General features: G+C 47.0%; 1 long non-coding RNA gene across 8 annotated transcripts; it reads right to left on the bottom strand.

Annotated features, from left to right (window-relative positions):
• Positions 1-399: 399 nt before the first annotated feature.
• Positions 400-3299, bottom strand: LOC117004568. Of its 8 annotated transcripts, none has more exons than XR_004419644.1 (4): positions 2619-3286; positions 2299-2400; positions 1156-2199; positions 400-539 (listed from the first exon to the last, which is right to left on the bottom strand). It is a non-coding gene; the product is annotated as an uncharacterized LOC117004568 (long non-coding RNA). The 8 variants fall into 8 exon arrangements; XR_004419643.1 differs by having other exon boundaries at positions 400-1398; positions 1985-2199; XR_004419645.1 differs by having other exon boundaries at positions 400-2199; positions 2619-2771; positions 2994-3286.
• Positions 3300-12431: the final 9132 nt, after the last annotated feature.

Below are 12431 nucleotides of genomic sequence, written 5' to 3'. Positions count from 1 at the left end.
TCCCGGCCCGCCCAGTGCGCGGCACGGGGTGGGACTGTGCTGGCCGAGGGGTTTCACTGCTCAGCGGGGTGGGGCCACCCGGGCTCGTGTTCATGGAGCACAGGTGCCAACAGATAGGAGAAGAGCAACAGGTATCCACCAGGTGTGCAGTGACAGAGCAGCAGAACACAGACCAGAGAGAGGCTGTGGAGCCTCCGTCTCTGGGGATATTCCAGAACCGTCTGGACACAATCCTGTGCCACGTGCTCTGGGATGACCCTGCTGGAGCAGATGATCCCACTGTGATCCCTTCCAACCTGACCCATTGTGTGATTTTGTGATACGGACACAGAGCAGGACCTGCCTCAGTGGGGATGGACTAACAAGGACACTTGTGAATTTTATTATATTTAATTCCTCCATACTCTCAGCAGAGCCCCGCCACAGCCAGCACTGTGATCTCAGCCAGGTGAATCAGGTGCCAGTGAAGAGCAGCTTTTGTAGAACACGTGTCTGACATCTGCCACGTACTGGTTATTCTCCTGACTAGGCAGGCACTGCTACAAAATTAAGGATCAAGATACATATCCTGTGGTCAGAGTCATATGCAGGATCCCACTCCTATCTGAAAATGCTTCACAGTGGTATTTTAGACTAAATATCTCATGTATCTTATTTCTGCAGCTCTAATTCACCTGGGAAGGACTAATTAATCTCATCACCTCCAGCACAGCCACACTAATCGCTCACCTTCAGCTCTGAGGTGCATTCCTCACATGCACAGCTTATTGACTCACTGAGGCACTACAAACACCTCACCGAGGGGAAGGAAATGGGTTTGATCTGAAGCACTGAGCTCCAAAACCTGCAGCGCTTCTCCAAACCCGCCGAGCCAGGTCACACCGTGCTCCGAAAGGAGCAGCAATAATGCAGCACAACCACTCAGCTTTCCTGCCCATCGCCCCAAAGGTCTGTTTGCCCAGACTGACAATTTTTAACTCGGAACACCCATGCCAAGCATGCTCCGTGCCTCTTTCCTTAAGTCAATATTGCCTCTAACAGGGGACGAGGCTGAGGCACGGCTAAAAGTCAGCACACCCCCCCCGCCCCAAGCAGCTCACAGAACTTCTGGGAGCGTTTTTGTCTCAGGGGAGAGACACCACCAGCGCTGCTCACCACTTCTCCTTTCCCAAGGAATGCTGTGGGTTGTCAGCACTTTGGAAACCCTTCCATTTCCCTTCTCCCCACTCAGGCGATGCGGCTGGCACGGCTGCCCGCGGCCCCGGGGTGAACAGGAAAGGGCGTGGTGGCGGCTGCCACATCGCATGAGCTGCTGGTGCCCACGGCTCTGTCCTGTCCCCACACTCACGCCCGGCTTGAGCTCCTCGAGCCACTCGCCAAAGCCATCCAGTCACTGCGCTGAAAACAGAAATGGGACTGTAGGACTCAGGAACTAACCAGAGCCCTCTCGGGGCTTTACAAACACTAACATTTCCCCTTTCTCCCCCATTTCCTGTCTGTATCTGTTCCATCTGTCCACGTACTCGGCTCACCAGCTCCCCTGCCAGCTGGGTTTGTGCTGCTGGGGACACCAAACCAGTTCTAAGTGTGTCTGAACCACAGCTGCCCTCCCAAGGATCATCTGCCCTGCCTCACTGCTGCCTCAGCACTTTCTGTTTGGAGCTGATCTGCCCTCCCAGCACAGCCCTTCACACATCGGGCAGGTGCAGGCACCAACACGAGGGCACAGAACCGCCTGAACATGAGCTGTGTGCAGCTAGTGGGTAAAAAACCTGCAAAGTGCTGCTGTGCAAAGCTTTTTGGCTCATTCTGTGGTTAAAACTAGGATCTTGCTGTTGCTCCCTCCGTGCTAATTCCTCCTGTTTAATAGGAGCCTGCTGGAGACACCCTCTGCTGTCATCTCTCAGGCATTCAGTGGGAACCCGAGGGAGGAGGCTCAGCTCTAAGGAATGCCATGTTTCCCTTACAAACGCAGAAACTTAACTGTCTCCGCCCCAAGGAGCTGTCAGGGAAAGTGTAAAGTTCCCTGCCGAGCTGTTGTTCTTGGCTCACGCTTCCATCAGAGCTGTTCTCGTCACAACTCACTCAGGACTTTGTACTCGCTCAGTTTGGGGAGAGATCTCTGCTCCTGCTTGCTCAGCATCAGCTTTTCACAGAGCTGCTGACAGATAAGTCATGCTCACTGTGCTCTTCTTTCCACTTGTAAGAAAGAGAGGGGGAAAGAAAAGGTTATGGAGCTCAGCTTATAAACAGGAAACTCACTGTGTGGAATTACAATGAAAAGGGCTGGTATTGTACCTTGGCCTCTGAGGCACAGGACACACCAACACTCCTCAGCTGGGACTCAAGGGCTCTCAGGTTTCTGTACCTGTGGTTTCACACAGCTCTCCGAAGATGGTTCTAGAAGCCCAAGAAGGGGAACAGCTGTCAGGAGCAAGTTGGCAGAATGAGGCTGCGCAAGGTACCAGCAGATAAAGCTCTGCTCCTTCAGTTTTATTTAGAAAAATGAAGTAATTACCCACCCCCCATCAAATAAGTCTCTACAACTATGAAGTGTTTAGGTTCAGAGGCTGTATGGAACCACCAAGTGTGGCAGAAACAGCACGAACCCACCTTACCCTGCCTCAGCTCTGAGCAATTCCTAACCCAGAGCTCTCAACCCCGGCTAGTTCCTTTTCCTTTGGGGCTTTGCTGCTAAATCACAGCTGCTCCTGTTTGGGTACCAGGGGCCTCTTCATGCACACACAGTCCCTGTCAGGGCTCCCCAACACCTGCAGCACAGGACTGAAGATTCAGGGCTGCCTTTTTACTGGCCCCTCACACAGGAGCTGGTTGTGGCCCCAACACCCTCACACACACACACACTTGAGACCACTACAGACCCTGCCAACGTACACAAACACACACACAACACCTCTGAACTGATTATGGACCCTCACACCCCTCCACACAGACCTGACCCTGATATGGGCCCCAACATCCGTTCCCCATACCTGAGACCACTGCAGACCGCATATCCCCGACACACCCGAGGTTACTGCAGCACTCGGCCCTTCACCCCGCTGAAATCACTCGAGGTCCCCAAGCCCCTCACACACACACCTGAGCCCGCTGTGAGCCCCACTACCCCCACAGCACCTGAGCCCACTCTGGGCGCTAACACCCCTCAGGCACACCTGAGCCCACTCTGGGCGCTAACACCCCTCACGCACACCTGAGCCCGCACACAAACACTCCCAGTGAGGCCGCTGCAGCCCTTCAGCCCCACGCCGCTCTCCCCGTGCCCCCTCCGCCATCCGCCGCTCCCCCTCCCTCACGGCCCGCGGCACCGCGCAGGCGGCTCAGCCGAGCGCCGATGGCGCGGGCGGTGCGCTCCGTGAGGCGGCGCCGCTCAGCGGCCCGGCCGAGCCGCCAGGCGGGGTAGCCGAGCGCCGAGCGGGGCCAGGCAGGAAGCGGCGGTGACGGGCACGGCCCGGCGGACACGCTCCGTCCCCCTCTCCTTCTCCTCCTCCTCCTTCTCCTCCTCCTCCCCGTCCCTCCCCGCCCGGGCCCCGCGGACGTGGCCCGCTGCCGCCGGCCGGCACCAGGTGAGGCACGGGCAGAGGGAGCGGCGCCGCTGACAGGCGGGTCCCGGCGGGGCGCGGAGGGCAGGGGGCAGCGCTGGGGCTGGCAGCGCCGCGGGGGCTGGCAGCGGCACTCTGTGGGCGCTCCGGCGGCGCGGGGCGCTCGGTGCCGCCTGTCCCGGCGTGTCTCACGGCCGGGGCTGCTCGGGGTTCGGACAGCGGGTGTGGGGTTGTGAGACAGCCCAGCCGGGGCAGCTGCCCCGCACCGCGTGCTGGGGAACAGCCGCTCCTTCCTGCCCGTGTCCCCTCGTTCCCTCGTTCCTTGCCTCTCTGCCGAGTGCCGGGAGCTGTCCCCGGGAGCTCTGTGCAATGGGAGCTCCGGCAGGGCAGTCCCGAGCGGACGGGAACGCCCCGGTGGGAGCGAGAGGAGAGGAGGGAGAGCGGCACCTGGAGCCGGGCACGGCGCTGCTCCGCTGGGATCAGCCGGGATCCGCGAGCTGGAGTGTGACCTGCTGGGCTCGGGGAAGAGGGAGCTGCGTTTCTGTCAGCTTTGAGCGGAGTTGGGAGCAATGACGTAGGTCTGCTGCGAGCAGATGTCTCTGTCCTTTAATGACACGGAGAAATGATTTGCTGTAGGTGCTGGATGCCATCGAGCAGCACTCGTACTTGCGTGGGAAGGAGAAGGAAGGAGGACACGAGGCAAGTACTAAGCTGTCAGAATTTTTTTTTTATGAATACATCTCCTCGTGTTTCCTCACCCCCCTTCCCTAGGAACGTGAGTGGAATGAATTTCCTAATTCTACAACTACGGTAGTTCTAAACTTCGGTAGCCACTGAGTAGCCCTGGTAGCATCCTGGTCACTTCCTGAGCAGCTCGCCGCTGGGTTTGCTGTCCCCAGCTGGGGGAGAAGCCAGTGGGACACTGCTCTGGGAGGTGTGTGGAATGCTGTGCTCACACACAGTCCAGCAGCAGCTCCCTGTTTGTTTAAAAACAGCAAAGCAGGCGGTGCTGACTCCGGCCCTGGTTGCATCAGAAAGATTTGGAATCCCCCTGCCCATCTTTGTGGATAGTGATCCGCCTCAGAAGGTGGAAGCAGGGTTCTGGATCCATGTGGATGCAGTTCCACAGAACACAGGGTGATTTAAAGTTGTTTGGTACAGCAGTGCTGGCTGTGGTTTGTGGTGCTTATGTTGTTTAAGTGGGCTCCAGTCTGTTCCCCAAGGTCTGCTGGCGTATTTGAGCAATCGTTTAGAATGCTGCAGTGCTGGGAGTGATGCAGCTTGCTTTACCAGTGGTCATTACTTTGATACATCCTGTACCAGATTTAGGAGAGGACACGTGTTGGGGTTTCTGTGTTGATAGTGGATTGTTCGTGGAGAGAGATAATACACCATGCTCCTCCTCTCTTAGAGCTTAAAATTGGGCTATTTCTGGTAGGTGGCTATTTTTGTGTTCTTAGGGGCTAATATAGCAATGTTATAAATGTTTTAAATGTAGACACCTGTCTGCAATCTCCCTTTTAACACTGAGCTTCATACAAATATCTGATGATTCTTTCATGTGCCCACAGTGAGGCTGCAAACTGTTCCTATCTACATAAATGTCTCATTTATCAAATCCAGATTTCTTATTTGCTGTCCAACTCATCATATAACTTCCTCTGGCATCTGATTTGAGGAAACCTTGAGCTGGGTTGTTTCATCCATCTTTGTATGAGGCCTTTCAGATTGCAAACTAATTCTTGTTTGTGTGTGTATTACTTACAGTGATTCTCTCTAAGTACTTCCCTTTTACACTGTTGCATCATTATCAGCTAAAAAGGATCTTAGTAAGTCAAAGCTTTTGAAGATGAGGTATTTCTGCTTGTGTGCATTCTAGATGGGGCTCTTGGATCAACAGCATTTTACTGTTAGTTTTATTTTCCATAATGTGTTGCTGGATGGGGAAAACTTTCAGCAGAAATGAGCTCTGTTCTTTGTGAGTAAGCTGCTGTCTTATTTTAAAGGAAAAACCCTGTTTGTATGAAGCAGGGCTGGAGTTTGCTGAACTGCTGAGGAGCAGAGCAGGAGCAGGGACAGGACAGTGGTCAGTGAGTTTGGAGCAGGAACACAGGCTCGTTGTTTTCTCCTCTTACAGGTTTTTATTCCAGCTTGTTCTGCAGCCTTGTGACGTGCTGCAGCATCCAGGTTATGAGAAATGCCAGGGAAGGAGGTGTTCGTGGAACACTTTAAATTTCATTTATTTGTTGCTTTTACACAAAAAAGGTGTCTAAGGTTAGTGTTTTTAAATAAGAAATGCGCCTTTTGTTTTAAGACACAGCTCAGAGTCTTTTAACAGAACCCCTCTACAGTTCAGTCACAGCATTTACAGCAAACTGAGTTTGAATTAATTGCAGTTTTGGCATCAAAGGTATTCACAAAGTAGATTTCTGTAAAGTTCTGTTTCAGCACGTGTTCAGCTTTATTAATAGACATGCTTTCACAGGTCAGGAAAAATTCAAAAAGAGAACCCAAAAGAGCATTTTGTTTTATGCTTATTATTTTCAAACTACTTCCTCATTTGAAGGCCATTGATTAAACCAGAAGGATCTGATGGCTTGGCTGTGTAATAAACATGATGCAATTGCCTGGTGCCTGCTTGGTCATCAGTTCTTCCAGGGGCAGCTCAGTGAGTTTCCCTGGCAGTCTTTTGATCACCCCTGAAGTCACTCTGGCAGCTTTGTTTTAATTACCCGAGTGAAGTGTGTTTTAGAAAGTATTGATCTGGTAAATTTAGGGTTCCCTCTGGGTAAAAAGAAGGAAGTCTCTCTGTGATTTTTATGTGGGCAGCACAGGTTGTGACTTTGTGATCGTGTGGTGGGCACCACTTAAAACTCATCACAGGCATTGTGTGCTAGGAGCTCTCACCTGTGAGAGCTTCAGCTCCTCATTAATGAGGAGGAAAGTTGAAATAGAAATTAAAGTAAATTAATTGGGTGTTGAAGGATACTGGATATCTGGGTTATTAATGGCACTGTGGCATTTCTCAATTTTTATAAAGCCCTGCTTCTAGCATTAAAGAGTAGTGTTCCTAACATGACATGCTGCCTTCATTCTGTAGAACTAAACCATGGGAATTCACTTTGAACATCCTGTGGGATATACTTTTTTGCTCTACAATTTGAGAAAGCTGGAGTACTGCTAGTATTAATTTTAAAATTACTTTTAAATTTATTTAAATGAATTAAATACTGAAATTATGTTGGCTAATAACTTTGTTCTTATTCGGAATGGCAAAGAACACATTGGATTTGAGCAAGTCGGAAGATTTCTTGTTTATATACTCACATTTGTGTCACAAATCATTAGTTTAATTTGTAAGGGCAGGGAAATTTCAAATTTAATATAGGGAGCTTACAGAACAAGTTTGTCTGAGTTGCTAATGAACTAGGCACTTATGCCCTTGGACAGGTAATAGCTTGATGTTGATGTCATTACTTTTTTCCCCACCCTGAATGTTAGGTCAAACTGGACTCTGAGTTAGAATTTAATGAAGCCAGTCATTCCATGGGAGCATGTGGTCACTCATGGTCCCTCCTTGGCTACTCAAGGCTCTCTTGTAGGGGCATTCTCCCAGTTTGGCCTCCATCTGCACCTCTTCCTGCTGTCACTGTTAACTATGATGCTGGGTTACCTGAGAGCCCAAGAAATTCCTCAAAAGAAGGGCAAATGATGACCTTGGTGTTCCACGAGTTTGATCTGGGATGAGCAGGTTTTGTGCTGCAGGTGACATCTTTGGGAAGAGACAAAAAGCTGTTTGTACTTCCCTAAGAAATTGTCACGGTGAGAGTGGAGCTGTTAACCCAAAATCCTGGATAGACCATACACTTCCAGCTGCATTCCCCTGCAGTCTAAAGCACACACATGGATTGAGTTTGGGTTTACTTTTCTACAAACTGCTCCCAGGATCGCTGTGGTGCAGAACCTGGCACTGGGAGGAATTAATCTGGGATGCAGTGTATTTATTTCCACACATATCAAGCAGTTTAGGATGAAAGGTGTTGGGACTACCAGATACCATCAACACTTTGTGAGCAGGATGTCATTATTAGATTGGAACTGGTGAATGTGTGCCAAACATGGTGAGTCTGTTTTTAGAGAGATGCAGACTGTGCTCGCTTCCTACATTAAACCTCATTTTCCCCTAATTTTTATATGTGAGCTGTGATTCTGTTGCACAGAATCTGGCATAACATGGAGCAGATTTATTTAGGGTTGCCCTTGAACGTTGTGAGTGTTTAAGCCAGATTTACAGGAACACAGTCAGTGATGATTCATGTTGAGATGATGTTTTTCTCCCTTGTAATGGAACATATGGGACTACGTAGCATATGGTACCACTGAAAATTGTTAAACGTGGAGCACTGATTTATTACACAGCAAAAAGGGTTGGGGTTTTCAGCCTAACACTGAGCAGAAAGCTTGTAAACAGCTCTGGCTCTTGGTTTGTATTGGGTGCACTACTGTGTTGTGTGGAAATTTCAAAGGATTCCTTTAAATGGCAACAGAATGCTTCCAAAAATTGTGTGTCTGCCCTTTTACTATGGTACAGTCTTACTCTCTGAGATGACAGCTTAAAAAACCTGGGAAAAAAATTAGATCCTTTCTCAGATGGAAGCAGAGGTCTTGAAATGTGTAAATAGGTTTTTTTCTAGTCTTATTATGTAAAACACCTCCTTTCTGTGTTTTGTTTGTTGGTTTTTTTTCTTTATGTGACTTCTGGAGGGTAAGTTCTTTTACTGAGGCAGGGAGAGGAAACAAACACACACCTTGGTCTTTGCAGTGCACAAGGGAAAGTGGACTTAAGTACAGCTACAAAGAAGGTGAATTCCAGTCACCTATTTCCTTGTGCTCTCCTGTGTTTCTTAACAATTCATCTTTGGGTGATTGTAATCTCTCCATAGCAGACATTGCTTCTGCTCTGCCCCTGTAGGGTCTTGCTGCAGGGTAACTGAAGCTCTCAGGTGCTGTGGTCGTACAGGTAATTAATGGCCAATCATAAATCATCATTGATTAAGCTTTTTCTGAAATTATTTAAACAAGAAACTTCATTTAAACCTTAGAATGGTGCTTGTGTTTGTCTTTTTTGCTAACAACTCGACTTATTTGTACATCTTAAAGTACTGATTAAAACAGACTGTATACTAAATTTGCTTTTGTTAAGCTAAGAATATGCAATTAAGAAAGAATATATATTGTAAATTTTTGGGATAAAAATCAGATGAGGTTTTTTTTTCACCTTACTTGATTAGTGACAATCTGCCTCTTAGTTCAGGGTTTGTGCGTCTCTGCTTATTCTGCCTGGTTCAGGTGAAGTTTGAAATTGCTGTGTCCTTTAGAATGGCAACAGATATTTGACATCATTAAAAACTGCTGTTATTTAATAAAAGGAAGTCATATCTACCCTTGAGGGAATTAACTAATGACCTCTTGTTAACCATCGCCTTCAGGATCTTAGATCCTCCCTTTGCTTGCCTCATCCTTAGTCATAGATTGGAAGAGGAAAACAGGCTTTTTTCCCTCCCTCCCTCCCAGCTCTTGGGCAGTTTCTCAACTGGAGATGAACTGATGGTTGACCTAAGCCCTGTGAGGAATCTGAAGTGGGCACCACACTCCTTTTCCCCTTGTGGAACATCCTGCTGGTGTTAAAACTCACTCACAGCACCTCAATTAACTCTAATTCCCAGCCTTAGCCTGCACTTTATATATTTTTTAAAAAGCATTAGCCTAAATGAATTTTAATTTCTAGCATTTCTAATCTCAACACTGGCAGTGGTGTCAGTTTTAGCTCCTCAAAAGAGGGGAAAAACATTTCTTATCTGGAAAGTATGCGAGTGGCAGAGCAGATAAGATAATTGAGCCCTAAATGTGAGCTGGGATGGAAACAGGCTCTGTTGAGAGTCAGGTCTCATCCTCTGTGCCACAGCCCATGCATAATAGTCCAGGGAGTTTGGTCTTCCTGGGCAGGACACAGGAAATTTTCTTTCTGCTGCTTTTTCATTAAGAGACATGAGCCTTTAGTTCCAGTGTGAAATGTTCATGTTCTCAAAGTCAGGAGTTTTCTGTCATTTGGGAAGCAGACAGCCAAAAATAGGATTTTATGACTCTCCTGCCTGTAACAACAGTTAGCTGCTAAAGTGAGGAATAGAAATAAAAAAACCTTCCAACTTGTTGTTCCACTCAGGCAGCTTTTTCTCAAAATTTCTTGTGTGCTTTTTATCTGTGGTGTGGAGGATCCCCACAGAAGATAACAAATTTTCCATTTCCAGCTCTTCCTTGGGCTGAGCTCCTGCTGTGGTTTAGAGGTTGTGTGTTCAGCACTTGGGCATGGCCCACATGGGTGGGAGGGAGCAAGACAGGTACCTAAAACCAGAATAAATGAGTAACTACAGGAATGACTTTTTTGCTACACAAAGTCTTATTTTTCTTTCATTTGCTTTAGCTCTGCTTTTGTAGTTTTCCACTTGGTATCATAGGGTTGCCTTACTAGAAAATACATTACTTCAAATGAAATTAGATTCTTACAGAATGAAACATAAGAGGGTTTTTGTTTCAAAAATCAGTATTTGGCTTAGTATTTTGCAGGAATTCTAGCCTAGCAGTTAGACCTGCTGCAGGTATTGAAGCTGTAGTTCAGAAAAGATCTGCTTCTCTGTAGTGCCAGATGGAAATGCCATAAATCAAAATATCTCACTCAGGCATTGGAGACCTGCAGAAATTACAGGTAGATGTGTGATAATGCAGTCTGAGCAGTTTGAATTATTAACTTGGACAAATGCTCCAGATTTTAGGTGTGTTGGGCATCTTTTCTACATTGCAGACTTCCTGTTCTTGTGTTACGGAAGATTTCTGCCAGTCTGACTTGGTGCCTGAAAGCAGGAGAAAGTTGCTGACTCAGGCTTGTTGTTAATTTGCTTTTTCCTGCCTACCTGAGTATTTTAGAGCAATGCTGTTTATATTTTTAGAGCTGTCTTACATTTTTGGATATGCTGAGCCTAAAAGTGGTCAGATGAGATTGTGGTCTGATCTGTTGGACAGTTTGTGCTGGATCCAGGCTCTGGAGACATCCAGGGAGACAGAGGGATGGGATCCCAGTCCCAATGCTGTGCAAGCTGGTGCTTGGAGCCCCAGGCTATCAGTGCAGCTCTGCTGGTGTTTAAGGTCAACTCCTTGCAAATATTTTAGCTAGGCTTATATTCAAATGCTATTTATAAGACCAGACTAATTTCTTTCCTCCTAATGATGGCCTTTTGGCTGATGACAGGGCTGGAATCTGGAAGATCTGGATTCTGTATGCCACTAGTCAGCTGTGTATCCACAGGGAAGTTGTTTGCCAGCTTTCTGCCTCGCTTTTTATCTGTACTTAAATGAAGAAAAAAAAATAAAGGCTGACTAATACCTGCCTCACAGGCTGTGAGAGCACAGTTAGGAGCCTCATGCTGTAAGATCTTTGGAAAACACTATAAGAATGTTCAAGGGGCTTATTATGGTTAAGGTCCTGCAATGAGAGAACTGGTTAAGCCTGGCTTATTGTTAGACCATTCATTAAGGAGCCTTAATAGCTGAAGTTCTGATAGTGGCTGTTCCCTGGCTTCACCTGCAATTACCCCTGGCAGATGCAGGCTGCTGCAGTTCTGGGGGTCTGGAGCAGAACTGGAGCATATGCAGGGATGCTGGAGCCTGCCCGCAGCGCCTCGCTGCGATTTCACGGCTGGCTTTGCATGCAGGTCATGCCGTAGCCTCAGTGAATTCTGGCAGTTCAGCATCGTGATGATGACTTATTCTGCCACTAGTGAGCCCTTAGCACCTTCATGCCAAAAGAAATGCTGTATAATCAGCTGAGTTTTTCCTCTGTGCCCCCCTAACTTGGAATTTGCCCTGCTTTTGCTTTGTAAATTGAACAACAACAACAAAAATCTTTAAAAATGTATTAGGCAACAGAAGTTTCAGTATTATAAGGTGTAAACCAACTATTAAAAACATCTTAGATATGGTGATCTTCAAGCTAAGATCTTTTGATATTCTGTGAAATTTTTGTGTGAATGCTCATGTCGTGGCTTTTAAAATGAATTTGATGGTATTTTTAGAAAGTATCTATCAGAATTGTTTCCTTTCTGACCTCCATTATAATAACATAACTATACAAGGAAATGCAAAATCCCCATTTTTGGGAATGCTAGATACCAGTGTTTATTTCCCAAACCAAGTAACCTTGTTAGTCATTTGCAGTCATACCTTATTAAACTTTAATAACTTTCTTCAAATTTGCACTCACTTGAAAGTCAAGTTGCAGCCTTGACAGCTGGAGGTCCAAATCCAGACAGTTTTATTTATCTTTACAGTTTCATCTCGTCATCATTATATCCAAAAGTTGGTTTTTGTGTCTTGGCAGATTGGAAATGTATTGACTGAAAGAAAAATAGAAACTTGGATTCCTATTGGAACATAGGGCTGGAGGAGGTAGGGATCAGGATCAGGGGTTGGGAGCAGGAAGTGGATTGGTTTGAATTTAAATAGTGAATTTAAAATCATGAGTCTTCAAATTAAAATTAATTTGGAACTGATTTTAGTGCTGAATCAAACCCAACTGTTATTCCACCTCTCCTTTCTCCCTCTGAGCTGGGTTGGCAAAAGCCTTTGTGCTACCAGAGGATGGTTCAGATCAGCAAACTTTTATAGCTGTGAAATAACCAGGGGTAGTAAAACCAGAGATTTGGAGATAGGAACAGAGGATGAGGATGGACAGTACAAACTTCTCCTGCTAATTTACACTGTGAGTATTTTTCTAAAAATATATATAAAATAAATCAAATAAAACCCCTCCCATGC

The sequence above is a fragment of the Catharus ustulatus genome, chromosome 18 (assembly GCF_009819885.2).
Source record: "Catharus ustulatus isolate bCatUst1 chromosome 18, bCatUst1.pri.v2, whole genome shotgun sequence".
NCBI classification, from domain to species: Eukaryota; Metazoa; Chordata; class Aves; order Passeriformes; family Turdidae; genus Catharus; species Catharus ustulatus.
Note: the sequence above shows the minus strand (reverse complement) of the source record. Positions and strands in the feature narration are given on the sequence as shown.